The sequence below is a fragment of the Elgaria multicarinata genome, chromosome 3 (genome assembly GCF_023053635.1).
Source record: "Elgaria multicarinata webbii isolate HBS135686 ecotype San Diego chromosome 3, rElgMul1.1.pri, whole genome shotgun sequence".
NCBI lineage: Eukaryota > Metazoa > Chordata > Lepidosauria > Squamata > Anguidae > Elgaria > Elgaria multicarinata.
In genome coordinates, this window is record NC_086173.1 from 31719157 (window position 1) to 31738271 (window position 19115).

Sequence of the window (19115 nt, forward strand, 5' to 3'; positions counted from 1 at the left end):
GTACAGCACCATGTACATAGATGGTGCTATATAAATAAATAATAATAATAATAATAATAATAATAATAATAATAAATGTTTTATATAGAACACTCCTTTCTCTCTCTCTCCCTACTCACAGTAGCAATCTAAAATGTCTTCATCCTTCTACTTTCAAGGGATAATAACTGTCTGCTCTCAAACTGTAAAAAAGCTTAATTGGTTTCATGTTAGATTCTCTAGGAGATACTTGAAATAATATTCGGGAGGGGGGGGGGATGGACACCTTCTACACAACAGATACACCCACAACCTAAAATCTGGATAATCTGCAGTGCTGAACCCCTTTTACCTGGTACACTTTATAACATAGAACCCCTTTTCTTGTTCTTCTGCTTTCCCATTACCACCAATAACCTCTCACAAAGATCTAAGGGTTGTGTAGCAGATATTTTTAAGTATGGTACATAAATCTATTAAATAAAATAAATAGTAGCACACAGGCTTTGGGTGCTTCCAGACAGCGCTAGCTCCACATTTTTTAGGGTTCTTGGGAAAAACACCCTCAATGTGCTCCCTCCCTCAGGGAGTCTACTACCTTCTCACCACTACTGTCACCAGCTGCTATTGCTCCTCCTCCTCATTGCTACTACTTGAGCTCCATCACACCTGAACGTTTGCCCTTGCATTATCCTCCTCCGTTTACATAGCATTTGAAAGCCTTACGTTTCATTCATCTTCACACATCTCCTCAGAATTGCTGATTTCCCCCACCCCACAGATCTCATTTGTACCTCCCCTTACAATCTATTGGCTGTTTGCAGGGACACCTGGCCCTGGCACGCCCCCTTCCTTTCATCAGCAATGCCACCCACCCTCAGAACATCAGATTGAGTACGATGGGATAAAAATATACATAGAGGGTCGAGCGCATTGCTGGAAAAACCATTCCTTCCCCGTACTTGGAAACCTCACAAAGAGGGGGGAAGAGGCGAGATCAGGGCAGGACGTGGACGGCGTCATCTGAGTCCTTTGTATGCAACACACCATGACAGAGGACTATAACGCTGGTGTGGTGGAACTCCTTGTTTGCTTAACAGGTAGAGAGTGCACCAGTGAGTGGGCAGTGGCAACTATTGCTCCTCCTTCTTAGCACCACCGTTATCAGGGCTAACACAAGATGTAGGTGAACAAGCAAGTTACAATAGTGAGCAGGAGGAATAATTCCAGGAGGCTGTCAGTGGCTACTCTTGATGCTGGCCCTGCTTCCAGGCGCTGCTTTTATGGCACCATTGTCCTGTCTCATTCACAGAAGTGTGCAGGGGTCCAGATAACATTGTATTCTACTCATGACCCTTCCCTGTTTTTCTTACCACTTCTTCCATCTTTTTCCTTAATGCAGAAAATCTATTAAGGACAAAAAGACTGAACGGCTGCACAATGCCACCTGGATGCTAGTGCTAAGAGCCCTTCTGTCTGGAAACACCCTTCATCCTGTTGCCAATGCCCTTTCCTGCTAACCCTCGAAAACAAAACTGAAATACATACATGAATAAAAAGTTACTGCTATGAAGACTAAGCAAATGCAGTTCCCATTCCAACACTTCTCATGCAAGCTTTGTATTGCAGCATCAACCATTTAACTTGCAAAAGAAAAAAAGAAAAAGCCAAACACAACAGAGATCGTGCATCCCAAATCAAATTGCTTTTAACTACAACAAAAATGCAGTGGAATCAGTTTGGCTCAACTCAATTGCGGATTTGACTACCCAGTTTGCTTGTCTGCTGCAATCCATGGCTGTCGTGCTGATTATTTTAAAGACTGATTGAAAATAAAAGCAATGTGGAAATTCACACTTAAGCTCTAAAAGCACAATGCTTTTAGGGCTGAGACATACAGCTACATCCTCATGTGTAATACCTTTATTATGCTGACTCAAAGATCACAAAAATGTTCAAGTTTTTGACATCTCCAGAAAGATTGCTGATTTTTGTGATTTTTTGCCTAATAAACCTATTTGAGTTTTTTCCCCTTCGGGCCAACATGCTGCCCTTATTTTTGTGGGTTCCCCCCTCCCTTCATCAGCTCCCATTTCTTATAGCATTATTTGTATCCTGACCTCCCCTGGAGAGCAGCTTTCTAACCTCAACACAATCTTGTGAAAGAGATCAAGGCTAAGCTGGGATCTGAACTGGGCTTCCCCTTGTCCAAGCTCAAGACTAGCCACTGCAGCACACTAGCTGAGTATCTTGAGGCGTCTGAAAGGTAGAAAAAACACGAGACAGAAGCATCCTTGTCCCAAGCAAGTTAGTGAGCAGCCTCCCCCACTTACCATGAATTGCATTTACGTCAACCAGCATTGTTCTCTTTCCACTGGATTCGACACAGCAAGCAAAAGGGCATGACATACACGCCATGAAGCAATACTTTTATCTTTCAGACAGAATCTCATTTCCCCATCTGATAATTTCTTGTGTGTGATTTGTCAACGACACTGCTTAAAGTGCCACTAAAGGAGGAGTAGACAACATGGTGCCCTCTAGATGTTTTGAACTACAACTCCCATAAGTCCCAGGCATCATTGCCAGTAGGCAGGCATTGTGCAGTTTTGGGGCTGAAGGCACCAGGCCCCCGTCTATACAAACTCATTGAATATTGCTCCTCATTGAAAATAAACCTGAATTTTCATTGATTAGAATCTAGGTAAAGAGCGTCACACTGCAGCGGCAACAGCAATTTATCTCCTGGATTATTATTTTTTTTGTAGTGCAGTTAATGCGTACATGCGCATTATTGCATATGCAATACTATGGAGTATAGAGAAGCGAAGCTATAAATTTTATCTGCGGAGCTCCACAGATTCATAGAAGAGGAAAACCAAGGGCTTAAAGGAATGAAGCAGCTGAGGATGCGAGAGGAGGACTGAACACGTCTCCTCTCTCTCGCTGCCTGTTCCCCCCTCTTTGTTTTAATTTTAAAAGCTCCATCTGTGGACCTCTGCAGATTCATATAGTTCAACATGAAAACGGCAGGAAGGAAAGAGGCAGCCAGAGGACACGATAGGTGGGAAGGCGGGAAATCAGCCAATCACCTTGTTCTGCCCTCAAAGTTACACCCACATGTCAAAATGCACTTTGACTCCCCCAAGGACACATAACTCTAAAGCGGTGCAAACTTGGCATTGATCCAAAAGTCACGGTAAATTGCAAATGCGAATATGTGCATTATCGCATTAAAAACCTGGCGCTGCGGCGAATGGACGGCTGCGTCATGTGTCCTAAAATGCTAATCCTCTCCACCGTGCCTGGGTCCAGCCCCAGCTGACAGCCCCCTCCCTCCTGCTGCCAACTGTCTCTGCAGAGGCCACCAGTGAGGGAGGAAGCAGCAGCCAGGCATCTCTCCACCGTGCCTGGGTCCAGCTCCAGCTGAGAGCCCCCTCCCTCCTGCTACCAACTGTCACTGCAGAGGCCACCAGTGAGGGAGGAAGCAGCAGCCAGCTGAGAGCACCCTCCCTCTTGCTACCAACTGTCTCTGGAGAGGCCACCAGTGAGGGAGGAAGCAGCAGCCAGGCATCTCTCCACCGTGCCTGGGTCCAGCTCCAGCTGAGAGCCCCCTCCCTCCTGCTACCAACTGTCACTGCAGAGGCCACCAGTGAGGGAGGAAGCAGCAGCCAGGCACCTCTCCACCGTGCCTGGGTCCAGCTCCAGCTGAGAGCCCCCTCCCTCCTGCTACCAACTGTCTCTGCAGAGGCCACCAGTGAGGGAGGAAGCAGCAGCCAGGCACCTCTCCACCGTGCCTGGGTCCAGCTCCAGCTGAGAGCCCCCTCCCTCTTGCTACCAACTGTCTCTGCAGAGGCCACCAGTGAGGGAGGAAGCAGCAGCCAGGCACCTCTCCACCGTGCCTGGGTCCAGCTCCAGCTGAGAGCCCCCTCCCTCCTGCTGTCATCTGTAACTGCTGAACTTTCCAACTAAGATTGTAGTGCCTGAATTTACTTTCCTTCCCCCCCCCTCCCAATCCCCTTTCCTTTTGTGTCATGTCTTTTAGATTGTAAGCCTGTGGGCAGGGACTGTCAAGAAATACCTTTGTAAGCCGCCATGAGAGCCTTTTTTGGCTGAATGGCGGCATAAAAATCCTTAAATAAATAAATAAATAAATAAAATAATCTGTGCATTTACGTCAGGGTAAAGAAGCCATATAGACCAGCCCCAGGCTGCTTACTCTTGAACTAAAGTGACACTTGCCTGAAAACCAAAGATGCCAATGCCTTCCTCGTTTAACAAAGGTAATTATTTATAAAAACACCTAAAACCACAGGAAATAGTACCAAAGCTAGATAGTGAGCAAAGGGCATTCTACATTCAAATAGCAGTTGATTCCAGCTGGGGGTGGGGGTGGGTGGGAGGGAAGGTGTCAGTCATTTTCCTATCTCCACCAAGCTCTGCTCCAGAGGGCTGAGAAGTATGGGGCAGGGAGAGGAGGGAATAAATGTAGAAAAATGCACTTTATCTTGATTTTCTGCTTCAGGTTCAGAAGTATCTTAAAAGTGCTCAGCAAAGCAAAGCTATCTAGTCCCAGGACTTAAGTCAAATTTCAGAAACTGATGCAAAAATCCTCCCAACAGATGCAAAAGAAGCCCCTAGCTGCTCAAACAGAGCCCTGGAACTGGTTCTTCTGCTTTGCAGCCAGGTCACTTTCCCAAGCTAGCAGAAACCTGACCAGAGAGATAGACTCTTTCTGTTCTCCTGCATAATAGAAGTAGCAGCAACAACAACAACTAGGGAAAGGTGCTGACAGCAGAGATGGAAGATTTCTGTTAAAAGCACAAATACTTGTGCATATGCACGAAAGCCTGTTTTTATTTATTTATTTATGAGAGATATACTTATTCATTTTAATTGTATCCACTTTGTACGTTTGTTTTTCAAATGTTGAATACCACCTTGAGAGGGCTTTACCCTTAAAGGCGGCCTAAAAATAATTTTAAATAAAAATAAATAAATAAATAAATAAAGTGCATTTGTAAGCGTATGAAAGCTGGTGCAGCATAATGGCAAGATGAATCACCAAGTCCCTGGCTCAAATGTCATCTCTGCCATTCATTCCCCAGGAGTAGTTGCCACTGCAGCAGCCTCATGTGCTCATTCTCTTGTTTGCCCTCTTCACATATAAACCAGAGCAGGAGGAGACTATTTTTAACATCAAAAGGGGCACAGGTAAGGCTTTATAAAAGCACCCCACCTCACTCTGCTAATACCTTTGCTCCTTTACCTGAGATGGCTCGTCACTTCCAATATCTGAACAGGACTGGAGAAAAAAGTTTAGGTGTTGGTCTGTGGAAAGCAAGGCAAGCCAAGTTTCAGTTCCCTTATTCACCTATATGCCCCTCTCGATGTTAAAATTAAACACACCCACTATATAAATAAATAATAATAATAATAATAAAATTGCATTGCCTTACCAGGACTTTGCTTCCTGCTTCTTTTCTGCAATTATAATGGGCTGTATTACATGTACAAAGAGGGGCAATCACATGGTCTATGATTGAAAACTTTTCCTCCTTTCCATGTTCGTAGGCTTGAATGGGATGCGCCCTCTAGTGAGTGCTTTGGAGCGCAACTTTGGCTGCACACATAGGAAATCCCATAATATTTCAGGAGAATCAGGATATCCAGGGGACAGGGTTAGAATAGGATTACCAGGGGAAGGTGTAGGAGATATGCAGGAAATTAATGATGGCATCAAAAGACCTGCAAACTTCTGTGAGTGGCCAATCACAAGCGTGCCTTATCTCACTCATGTGAAAAGCCCCTATATATGATCCAAGCAGACCTAAGTACAGACATGGCTAGTTTGGCCCTTGGCAATCAATTCTAGGCTAGCTAGCTCTTCTCTCTTCTTTCTAGCTTCCTGTGTGTCGATATTCTCTTTTTTTAATTAGCCTTCTAACCTGCTAACACTCCTCTTCACCCCCACAATGGTACAGTTTTACCTCTTATTCGCAATTGGCATGAACTGGGCCCTGGCTAATCACCTGACTTAGAGATGGTTGATATAGGAAGAGAAGTCACTGAACTGCGGGGAGGAGATATTATGCCCAAGGAGATAAAATAGCTTTGCTCAAGCAAGCTGTTCAATGCAACTGTTTTACCCTTGTTAAATTTTTAGAAGTTTGTGATTACTTCATGCAAACATTCTGTATTGTACTACTTAGTTCCAGAAGGGAGAGGGAAAATCAGCACAATATACAATATGTTGGCCCATCCTTAGGATACTTCATGTAACCAGTTGGTAGAACAGGGTGGCCTGCTCTGAAGACAAATGCACTCAAGTACAGTGAGTTCTTCCTTATAACCCTTCTAAGAAAATAAGAATTGTTCTCTCTTTACCTGGTAACCAGTTCAAGAAGTACAGCAGCACTACTAGAGAGAGTACAAACATCAACAAAGCTAATAATTCAATTAAACTTCACTTTGAAAAATAAGGCTGAGAAGCCCAACCAGTGTCCACAGCATTCAACACCCCAGGCATTAACCCTGTTCAGACAACACATTAAACCATGGTGGTTATGCATTTCGAGCTAAATATTATGGCTTAGTGTGTTGTGTGAATCATTCCTAACCATGGTGGCTACATAACCATGGTTTAAACACACTCACTGACCATTTCCTGCATAAGGGTTAGTGGTCTAACCATGGCTTAGCGTGTTGTCTGAATAGGCCCATTATGTACATCAGGCAATATGCAATACTGCCCATGTGCCACTGGGACTCAACGCCAGTGCAACAATAAAGTAACACTTCCTAAACCAACCCAGAAATGAACTGAAATGCTTGTTTCCAGAAAGGAACAAGAAATGCAGTAAATAAAATATATAACATTGTTTTTTAAAATTAATATTAAATTAACAATATAATATTGCTTTTTAAATTAAACAAAGTCTAGGAAAACTTTTTTCCTGTCATTTTTAATCAGGTCCTGGATTTTTCTATCATTGATTGTTTAAAATTGTTGTGCGCTGCCTATTTATATGTTTGTATGTAAAGGTTACTTTATATAATGTATTTAAATGGTTTTTAATCTTTGCAAACTACCCAGAGAGCTTCAGCTATTGGGCGGTATAGAAATGTAATAAATTAAAGTATATAATAAACCATTCTGGTGATGGATGGGACCAAGGACAAAACTCACTTTCTGGTGCCAGAGATCTGAATTGGTCATGTTGAAATTAGGCTGAGGGCTGCAGGTTGCCCACCCCAATTCAAATCCTCTGTGCTTGTTTTATGTAGTTTCATTTGGCAACAGCACTCCTCTGAAAAACACACTTGGACCCTTGTCTTCTTTGCATCACATTTTGAAGGCATCCTCCTCCTTTGCAGTTTTCTAATCTATTGATTAAATAAATCTCATGTCTCTCTTATGGTTATTTCCATTGGCATGCTATCATTAATAAGCATCATTGTGTAAGAATGTTTACTTTAAAAGTACAGAATGGCGTAGTCAATTACACACATGCATTCAGAGGGCAGAGAGAAGGCCCTCTACCTTCCTAGTACAGGAAATTGGGTCAGGTCCTCTAGGCTTCACCATACCCGCCTGAAATCCTACATCCTTACCAGAGCTTTCTGCTTCCAATTTCTTTGCAGGATTAAGATAGGCTCCTTTATATGGTGGACATGTGATTTGTACTGAAAACTTCCTTTCCCAGCAATATACTATTTAGTTTCATTATACAGCACCATCTAGTGGCTGTATTATAGTGCAACACAATCATTACACACTGCCTATATCTCACATTAACGTTTGTTATCAGCTAAACAATCGTTCTAAAAGTGGGATAAAGCGCATGAGATGCTCTGGAGGTTGACAACATCATATAAAGGACATACAAACTTCCATGAGCAACCAATCATGAGAGTACAATGTAGAAATGCTCTCCGTATATGTGTAAGTCAGTACTACTCCCTGCCCCACCCTCACAGCTTATCACTGGAAAGGGTGGCAGAGTTATACAAGGAGAGGGATCACTCCACCCTATATGCTACCCTTCCCAATTTTTGATGCACATTTATGGATGCATCTTTAATAGAACACCATTGGTTAACCACTAATGTTCCTGTAGATGAGGCCTGAGACAATAAAAATGCATTTCACTCTGAAGGAAAGATAGCAAGAGGAGGATAGTCCTAAGGAGCCAAAGAAATAGCGACCTGGATGATATCTACTAATATGAGAATTGATGTTATCAAAAGGTGGAATGGAGAGCACATGCAATTCTGGAGGATCCAACTTCCAGCCTAAACGAGAGTTTCTCATGGTATGAGGGGCACACACACCCCTTGGGAAGGAAACATGAGACTCAGAAGGGGTAGTGGAAAGTTCCAGGGAAAGACAGGATCCTGAGGCAGGTGGATCCTTCATTATCCTCACTCAAGAACCGAGTGGATCAAATGCTTCTTAGCCAAGGACTACCATTGATCCATGTATCCTAGTTACCCCACCATCATCCCAAAGTGATTTGAGAAGGACAGCTTTTTTAAAGAAAAAAGAAAAAGAGAGAGCTGCTGCCTTCCTCTTTGGTTTCCCTGTGCTTTATTTTAGGAACGGTCAGACATACTGTACTGTATTCCTCTTCCAATGCCAGTATTTTTGCTTTTACTCTAATTTTTTGTATTACTAGGCTTAATTTATTATACACCACTCCAAAATTGCATAATGCATTATAGAATTTATAAATTACTCCACATGTATGGATTAGTAATCCCCAGTTACTTGAATACTGAATGCAAGGATCTCTGTGCTATCACTTGCAAAGTAGGTGGGGGTGGGGAGCAGAGTTCCAGATGTTGAAGAAACAATACTAAGCTCAGTTTGGGAAGATCCTCCAGAAATGTTTATTCACCTGCTTTCCCCTACTGCATTAGCTCCTACAAGGACCACCACTGTTTAATGCCACAATAACTCATCCCAATTATATAGGCACAGCCCCATAATTTCCAAGTACACATTCTCTAAGGAATAAAGGAAACTAAGTTTTCTTAGAACCCTAACTTACAGGTTATCCTGAATTTTGTTTTACAGCAGGGAAGAAATTTCTCTAAATATAGGAGCAGCCTTCCCCAACCTGGGGTCCTCTAAATTGGTTGGAAATGATGTGAGTCCAACATATCTATAGGGCACCAGGTTGGAGAAGGCTGGTTTAGGGAGCCAGTATGGTATAGTAGTTAGACTGTTGGACTGAGAGCCGAGAGTGCTGGGTTTTATTCCCCACTGAGGCCATGGAAACTCACAAGGGCAGGATCTACACAACTGCTTTAAAATGGTTTATAACAGTAGTGACAACTGTTGGGGCCCAGGACACACTCCAGGTACAGTTGTCAAACCGTTTTCAAAGTGTCATATCCTGCTTGGTGTAGATCTGATGGGCCAGTCACAAGGCTGTTGTTGGAAGGATAAAATGGAGAGGAGAGGAGGATTATGTATGTCACCTTGGGTTCCGTTGAGGAGAAAAGGCAGGATATAAATGTAATAAAAAAATAAAATAAATACAAGAACTATTTGTTTAGTACTATGAAATAACGGACTTATTCCAGCTGTTTCGAACTGTTCACACTGACCTGCTTACGCATTGTACAGAGTTCTGAGGTATGTCCTAGGGTATTGATTCTGTTCACACAGAGCATTGGCCAGACCTCTTAGACCCCACATAAAATGAGAATGCACCCTGATCACTCCCTCCCCTTAATCTGCAATTTCAGGGCAAGATTGGTGTTGGACAGGCTCCCCTCCACACAGCATGCTTGCCATTGCTACTAATCTCCTCACAGAGGAACCACTGATAAGCTTCCAAGGCAGCCCAGCGTTCCCTCAGAACAAAATTTGCAGAGACCAGCTAGGTCAGTGGCTTTCGATTGCCAGTTCTTTTTATCCCGACACACCCAAGGCCAGTTTAGGATAGCAAAGGGTTTTTTTGCTGGTTAATGTTTACACATGAACACTCATCTGTAGAGTAAACATTGCATAGATAGGCCCTCCTGCCCCTCCCAATCAATGCAGAAGTTTCAGAGTGGAACAAAGTTGAATATAATTCATCTCAAGGATCCCAAAGCAGTTTTGGCAGATTTAAGAATCCATTACAAGGGGGAAATAGTCAGCCTTCCCTAAGTTAGGAATTTTGAAAATTCAATACAAACATCAAAAAGAAATGCAAAAAGCTTTTACACACGGACAGGCTGCCAGATACAACAACCTCCTCAGCAACTACAGTAACTCAGAAGCAAAAAACACCAAGTTCTGAAGCCCTGCTAGAACAGTCACCTTTTTTTTTTTGCCATTTTGCTAAAGCTTAACCCCTTCAACAAACTTTAGCTGCGAAATACACGCTGGCCCATTCATGTTATTGAAAAGGCTAGGGTAAGACAAAGTTCCACATGACTCTTGACAATTTCAGTAGTTTTACTTCTCCCTCAGCCAAGTCCATTCTCCCCACGCCACACACACACACTTCATAAAAAAACGTGTATAATGAAAGATATCTGTTACTTACCTTAATGACACGATTGCCTCTACAACAACTGTATAAGCCTACCGAACTACAATACCACTAGGGAGTGTTTTTCCTTTAACTGCATCTGTAGAAACATGCATTTTGGGCATCAGCCCACACTTGTACTTTTGCCAAGAGTACAAAGTTGTTTATCTACATCTGGGGGAAGTCGTTAGGTATTTCATAAGGTTGTTGTTGTGGGGATTTAAGAGGCGTTTGGGGGCAAAGTGGATGAATATTATTCCCTTGAAAATTCAGTGGTTAGGGACTTTAACATAGGAAGACTTGAATACATCCAATCAGTCATATTAAAATTCTCTCTCAAGTTCAGGGACTGGCTAAAGTCAAACAATGTGGCAAATTATGCCATTTATATAGGGGGAAATGCCCCTTTCCAAAACTGTTTTAAAAGCATGAGATCCTAGCCAAGAGACTTCAAGAGCTAAACAAATCTGCATCAGAGTACTGATGATTCAGGTAAACACAGTTGCTGCATCAATCCTTGAGATTATATCATATCCATGCTTCTGGATAGTAGCTCCGAAGTGATGAGGGTTATGAACTTGGCAGTTTTGATAACTGAAAAAGTTAAAGTTCTCTCTCAGATACTGCTGCCCTTTGTTTCAGAAGCGACTACGGGGAAATAAAACATACATTTCCTTATGAACTCTAATCTGCACCTGCTTGCTCCTATAAGTGTCACTATGTAAATAAGCTAAAGAGTTTAACACAACTCAATTCATCTCTAGAAACCCATTCAGTGCTTTACCAAGTAAATTGTTAATCTTTGAAAGAGAAACAGATAGCTCCTCATCCAACATGGGATTGTCACGTTGCCCTGCCTCAAAGTTATTCATTCCTGGATAAGAGAGGAATTTCTACTGAACGTTGCAAGGATACTCCAGAAGGAGTGGATGTTAAACGGGGCAAAGGTGGCCACTTATACCAAAATCTGCAGCACCCTTCCAGTAACCTGCATGGTCAGAGAATAATTCTGGTCCTTTTTCCCCAGCCATCCTCCAGCCATTTTTCCTTACTGGAGTATGTCCTGCCACAGAATGGTGTTAATTTCTTCTGACAGTTTATTTTAGTGGAAGCTATACCTGGCTGCTTTATAATTCATCTCAAGGTTCTCCTCCTATTCTTTCTGGCCATAGTGATCTAAATTTGAGTTGGAATAACTTCTTATATGAAATGTTAAAGGCTGTTTTCTCTCATCCCACAGAAATAAAATGTATTGAAGTACCTAATCGAAAGTGCATCTCAGGACAACATTATCACTTCCAACTCAAGTGCACTGTGTTCCCTTTGAAGTGCTAATGTTGCAATTAGCTCCTTCCAATACACATTTTATTTCTGAGGGATATTGTGGTTGAGGTTTAACTTCAAAAAATCGCTAAAAATCAGGGCATGATCTGATTTGCTTCAAAGTCAGCATGCATAACGTCCTATGAGGACGCTATCATGGTGCCCAGTTACATGTGTGTATCTTGAAAAATGACGGAGATAAATGTATTTTTGCAAATGGGGGGACTTTAAAAATTCCCTAAAAATCAGGGGATGATCTGATTTGCTTCAAATTTGGCATGACTAAGGATCTATTTAGAAGCTATCATGGTGCCCATTTTCAAGATATGTGTATCTTGAAAAATAAAAAAGTTATAGGCATTTTTCTTTTCCAATGCATGTCTGCGGAGGTGGGGGGAATCAGACGTCCGATTCTTGCCTCGGATCTGGGTCTGAGGCAGATCGGGGGACATCTGGATCAGTCTGAGGCAGATCAGGCCCAATTCGGAAGGTCTGGATCGGGCTCCGAAGCGGATCGGGGGGGTCCGTGCACAGCCCTAATTCTCAGTCATAGATTGCGATGCTATTAACATGGGCCTCTACAACTATGCAAGCTATTGACTTTACTTACTCTTTTAAAAACCTCGAATAGGCCAGCTTTAAGACCTAGCTCCATGGTTGCTATTATCTGCTTGCATCTTTAAGGCTTTTCTAAGCAAACAGAGAGAAACAATAAAAACATAAACCTGTATTACCCTATTTCTTCGATTCTAAGACGCACTTTTCCCCCCATATAAACATCTCTAAAAATGGGGTGCGTCTTAGAATCACGGGTGTGTCTTAGTTTTTTTTCCCTGTTGGTGGTACTGAAATTAGTGTGCATCTTACAATCGATGGCGTCTTACAATCGAAGAAATACGGTAAGTCAGAATAGTCAGGTGAGAGTGACACAGGCAAAAGGTCCAACTTCACAACTTTATTTCTTTATTTATTAAACTTCTTTGATGCCTTTCTCCAAAAAGACTCAAGATACCTTACAACAACATTTAAATTTTTCACAAATTTAAAACAATTTAAAACTAAAATCAAATAATAAACTACTATAATCCGCTAACACACCTACATTAGGAAGCCCATTAAATGCCTAGAAGTAGAAGAAAGTCTTAACCTGGTGCCAAAAAGATGACAATGTTGGTGCCAGGCAAACTTCACTGGGGAGTGCATTCCACAATCAGAGGGCTACCACCAAAAAGGCTTTCCACCTTGTTACCATCCTCTGAAGCTGCCTTGGAGGAGGCTCTTACTTGCTGAGCATAGTTTATAGGTAGGGTCATACTAGGAAAGGCCCTCCATCAGTTATTGTGGACCTGAGCTGTGTAAGGCGGCTTTACAGTTGTATGTATCAAGACTCATGCATGACTATACCAGGGTTATAAAGGCTCACTTTTTTGTAATTTCCCACTTTTGTGATCTAAAAGACTTGCGTAGGGAAAACCGCATCAGAACTAGCCCTTACAAAACAATACTAATCTAGTATACACAGGCATGAGATCATGCCTGAATTTAAAAAAAAACCCTGGATGTTTAAAGGACAAATAAACCATACAACCACAGTCTAATTGCTGCACCTGATAAAGCCGGGAGTTGTCTAGTTTAGACTGAGGTACCACAGCACTCTTTAATCTGGAGTTGTCTGATCTTTGGAGACATGGGCGCCGCCTTCCACAGACAATTCAAAGGCTGTGCTGTTTAAAAAGGTGAAAATTTAGAGCTTCCTACAACATCCGCTAATGCAGGCAGATTCTAAAAAAACACCATTTGAGTTAATCAAAAGACAGTAACAGACATTTGCTATTAGGACTTGGCAAAACGGCTGATAAGAGATCGCTATTGAATCAGGAGGCTCCTATTCAAACAGAAGGAGGTCATTTAACACCCTATATAAAGGGCTTCTTGTTTCCAAGAGTAACGTTTATGGCACAAGGGATGGACATCTGCAATAGTACAATTACCTGCTTTTGCTATTCAGTGCCAGGCTACACATGAGGAATGAGTCCCTCATTACGCTTCTCCATAATAGTAATTTTCCTTTAGAAGCTGCCTTCACAGGCACCTTTTTTAGGATAATTCTTTAAAGCTCAACATAGTTAACCCCTACACATATTCGGTGTAGAGAGAACTATGCAATTTTAAGCCAATAAGGACGGAGTTACAATGCAAAGTATTTTGTATTTGGATGTAGGAAATCCAGATTTGTATCTCTGTTCAACAAGGAAATTTATCAATCAGCCTCTTATGCAAACCAACATTTACCACCAAGTGTACAACTTAGCAGGGAGCTACATCCAGTTCTAGTTCGGTAGCATGTGTACCTTTAAACTGCTTTCGGTGGTCATCATGATGCATATGTTGTATATGCACATAATCTATAGAAATAAAATGCATCCTATGAATGCAACGTTCTCAAAAGTATTAACTCTTCACTAGGTGGCCTTGGGCAAGTCAGTAGTTCTTAAAGCTTCATCGCACGTACCTGTTTCCCTCGAATTATCCCCTACAGCGCTAAGCTGTCGCCATTGTTGTTGTTGTTACCAGGCGGCTAGATCCTTGCATACCAGGAAATGGGTTTAAGGGGGGAAATGTAAAAAAAATCATAAAAAATCAATGGATGACCCAATCCGATTCAAATTTGGTATGCCAAATTTACTGCGCCAATTTTGATGTCTTTATCTTTAAAGCTTACGCAGATGTAAGCATTTGTTTAATTTTTCTTCAAATCCTGCTCCTGCGCCCCAGTGGCCGCTCGGAAAACAACAAATGATACGCTCGAAAACTAGTAGCAAAATATTGCACTTCTTTTGGCTAAAAAGCGCAATTAAAGCAGGATGCATGGGAATACTTCACAATAAAAGTAGATTATAAGCTGGAAAACTTCGGAGTCCTTTGCACGCAATTTGCAGTGATTGCACAGTATAACGCTGGTGTGATAAAGCTCTTAGTGTAGCATAAGCTTCCTCAACAAGTGTCTTTTAAAGTGATATACAAAAGGTAGTGATATGCTAGAGCCGCTACCAGTCAGTGCCGACAATATTGGGCGAGATGGACCAGTGTTCAAACTCAGTATAAGGCAGCTTCCTATATACTTGCCCCAAGTCTTTGGGACGTGCCACAACTTGGGTTCAAAATCTGTTCCTTCTTCCTAGATTGGTAATATTTTTCATAATTTCAATATATTCAAGAGTTTATATTCAAGAGTTTAATTCTGGCTGTTGTAACCAAAACTGGAACACTTCTACTAATACATATCCTTACACCACATTGTAGAAAGTAGGGGAGAGGGGGAAAGAAACAGCACGGCAATTACTGGCATTTGCTAACATGATGTTAAATGCCAACAAAAACTGAGCAACAGTAACAAGAGAGTCAGTGCTGTGTATGGTTAGTGCTGGAGTGAGACTGGGGAGACTTCAGTTCTAACCCTCACTCAGCCATGACGTTTAGTGGGTGACTTCAGGACAGTCAGTGGCCGGGTTCACACAACATGAAAAAGCACACTCAAGGTTGAGTGTGGATTGCTGTGGTGTGTGAACCCTGCTGCACTAACAAACCATGATTTGTTAACCACGAACAACCCATAAAAAACCCCATGGTTTGTTGTTGGGTTTGTTTGTGTTGTGGTTAACAAACCATGATTCATTAGCATGACTCAGTTCACACAACACAACCATCCATGATTCAACGACAACCCACAGTCCAACCCATACTCAACCTTGGGTGTGGGTTGTCATGTTGTGTGAACCCAGCCAAGGCTTTCAGCCTAACCTACTTCACAGGGTTGTGAGGATAAAATGGGCTGGGGGGAGGAAGACCATGTATGCCACCTTAGAGGAAAAGCAGGATACAAATGTAACAAATAAATAAATAACCTTGTCAGTAGCTTTGAAGCAATCACCTGTGTTAAAACCCATGATGTACTTGGACTATCAAACACCAGTCCAGTCCAGTTTTAATGTTTAAATGCCCTGATGAGGCATGGATGTGATGCCAGATAACACAGGAACAACAGATCCCCATAACTTCTGCTAAGAATTGGGAAGAATTCAAGATTTCTAGTGCAAATATTTATTTATTTCATTTATTAAAACATTTATATCCTTCCCTATATCTTAAGTATCTCAGGGCAGCGTACAAGGCACAGAAGCGATAAATGCTGCAAGTTTGGCATTCCTTTCTCTCACCTAACCCCACCCCACTGCATTTAAGAGCAGAAGTTTGTTAATATAGTTAGTTCAAAATCTTCCCTTCTCCAGCCCACTAGGTTTTAAACACATGCAGCCAAGGAAAATGTGATGATTGTACCTTGCCCTGAGCTATTTGCGGGAGGTCTGTTCAGTATTACACAGGATGCCAGAGAACTAAAGTGCCACAAATATCATGTTATTTGTAAGTTGATAGCAGTCCTTCCCCTGCACACTCTGACCCTCCACAGACGACCTCAAAGAAAGAATCATAAATTGACAGATACAACCCACCCCATATTTTTGGTGGAAGGTTTTTTTAATCCTCCCAATACAATAGAAAGTGGGGAGGAAGAAGAGAACGTTATCTGTGACTTATGCCAAGACAAATTCCTGAACCCTGTCATTTATAACCAAAGAGCACCACTCTAGATATTTTCTAGTTAGAGTCAAAAATATCCAGCTTTGATACTAAAGAAGATTTTCACTCTGAACATTAGCAACCACTCCCTCATTTGTACGAAGCACCCAGGACAGCTTCCCAATGCTCAAGTACAGAGAGGTGAGTCAAGGACATAAGTTGCCAAGAGGAGATTTTGGACAAACCTTGATTAGACTTTGCCCAACAGGTACACCCAGAGCTTCAACAAGTCACAGAATAGCCATTGCACGGGTGCTATTCATGGATTATAAGTATGGGATTTAGACTGGCTTTTTTCCATACCTTTTTCCCAGGGCCACTTGGCTAAAAAAACACACAACTAATTCTAAATTGGAAATACGCAGACATCTGCAGAGTCAACCACTTCCATTCTATCTTCATTAGGAAGAAGGTGTGGTGCAGGCTTTATGTAGGAAGTCAGTCATCAAGACAAATCCCAGGTAGTTTTTAATGTGGATGTACCTAGCCATCATACAACTCCCTAGGGCTTTGCTAACTCACTTTGTTGCAAGACTTACACAAATTAGTACTATACTGCTGTCACAGAAAATTCATAAGGATTACTTGATTATCCTCTGCAACAAGAAAAAGGGGGAAAGCAGCAGCAGCAAATATTACACCAACAAATGTATTGGGTGGAAGTACCAGGCCAACAAATATTCTAAATAAATAAACAAGGAGATGGCCTTGGGCTATGCCTAACCTACAGAAAAAATGCAATGTGTTGTCTAGAGTTAGGTTGACTTTAAGTACCGGTGAACTCTGAAGAAGTGCTCAGAAAGGGCCAAGTGGCTTTATAGAATCAACAAGCAGCTGGTAAAATCTAGTTCCCCCCCTCCCCCAAAAGATACAAAGCTCCAAAAACCTCAAGACCTTAGCAAAGGCACAAGGGGTGGGGAAAAGTGCACAAAACCCAGAAAATCACTAAATGATTGGTGCTTGGGAGAAGGGGTTGCAGCCATCTGTGGAAACCTAGAGGACATGATCTGGCCCCTGGGCCTGAGGTTCCTTACTCCTGGGATGACTATCATTCTCTCCTCTTTGTGGTGATTCTTTTATATTAGAAATTACTTGCTAGAGATTTAAAAGGTACTCTTTTTTTACATCAAGGGAAATCATTTTGTTTATTTACCTCTTTAAAAAAAGATGGGATGATAACCAAACCATGGACAAGAAAACAAACCCTACAAATCCAGCAAGGATCCGATAAAATCAGTCAGTTTGATGAACATATTACACTTCAAGACCAGCTTATATTCACACCACCTAAATATTACTATAGAGCACAGCACAAATACCCAAAAGACTACCTAGCAGTATTGGTGGTTGTACACAACCAGTAATACACTCAGTATTACTATTCTCAAGTAACTGGCCCTCCCAGTCAAGGAAATTCAACACAAAAACTTTAGGGACCAGTAAGTGTCACACTTTGGAAGCCCAGGGGACGGATCCCACCCCAACTGGGAGAAACAAGAAAGAGTGCCCCACCCCAAATGCACACAAACACCTTTGGATTCCAGCCCTTGCCCAGTTTAGCTCATAGATTCCATCCTTTCCTCTTTACTCACAGCACTTGAGGAAGTCAGATAGCAATCGAGCCCAATCGCCTAGACATTACCATAAAGCAATCAATAAATTATGCCAGTGCCTTTTAAATGTATAATGTGGTATCCGACTTTAACCAAAATACCCCCTCTTTCCTTTGTCACTATTCTGCTATCCCCTCCTCTCCAGGTGCATGATCTACTTTATGGACGTATCCCGAGGTGGGGGTGGGGAGATCGGATGACATTTCTCTATTCCACCTGCCAACTCCACTACCATCACCGCCCGGGAACAGGAAGCACCTCTCCGACATGAGCTCCCCACGCCTTAGAAGAAAAGATACCCACACACACAAGATCCCCTGGAGTTGGAGAACCCCCGAATACTGCTTTCCAAGGCACGATTAGAACTTGACAACAAGATCAGCGGAATCTATAGAATTCTCCTCCACCTACCTCGACCTTCTGGCGGCCGCTCCCCACCAAACCTCTCCCAGCTACGCGCACCTGTCGCTTTTGCTACAGCTGCTGAGCACCTTCAGCGCCGAGCGGAGAAGACACGGACTGGCCACGCCCCTTTCTGGAATCTGAGCCGCCTATGCCAACCCTCTCGACCACGCCCCCTCACCTTCTAACCCAGGCTTCTTCCAGTGGCTTTGCGCATGCTCTCTGCCTCTCTCCCTACCAGCTCCCTTGCCTCTTTTTTGTAGGAGCGCGCATGTGTGTTATTCCCCAGGCTAAAGTATTTACTATGAATGACTCTCTGCGGGGCCGAGGAACAACTTGCGCAGTACAAATGTATTTCATAAAAACAGGTTAGCGCAATCGGTATTTTTGTTGTTGTTTCCATAGCTAGGTAGTAAGCATTTGCCAGTCGCCCCCTGAAACCAATCGCGTTGCATTTAAAATAACACTTCGGCTGCTATCCTATAAACATTTCTGAGTAGATCTCCATAGGATTGCGCTATGAAACACTAGACATGGCATTAACAGCTCAAGCCTAAGTAGCTTTATTCATAAGTAAGTCCCGTTGTGTTCAGTGGGGCTTACTCTCTAGTAAGTGTATATAGGATTACAG

The 19115-nt window shown here is 42.4% G+C and overlaps 1 protein-coding gene across 2 annotated transcripts in view; it reads right to left on the reverse strand.

The window, feature by feature from the left end:
• Positions 1-18579, reverse strand: part of LIMA1 (LIM domain and actin binding 1) — a 62759-nt gene extending 44180 nt beyond the window's left edge. The window contains exon 1 of one of the 2 annotated variants that reach the window (XM_063119865.1): positions 18494-18579. The gene's annotated coding sequence lies outside the window, so the exon portion shown is untranslated. Of the gene's footprint in view, positions 1-10523; positions 10607-18493 lie in introns of those variants that run through there. The other variant, XM_063119866.1, reaches the window with a different exon arrangement.
• Between the last annotated feature and the right edge of the window lie 536 nt (positions 18580-19115).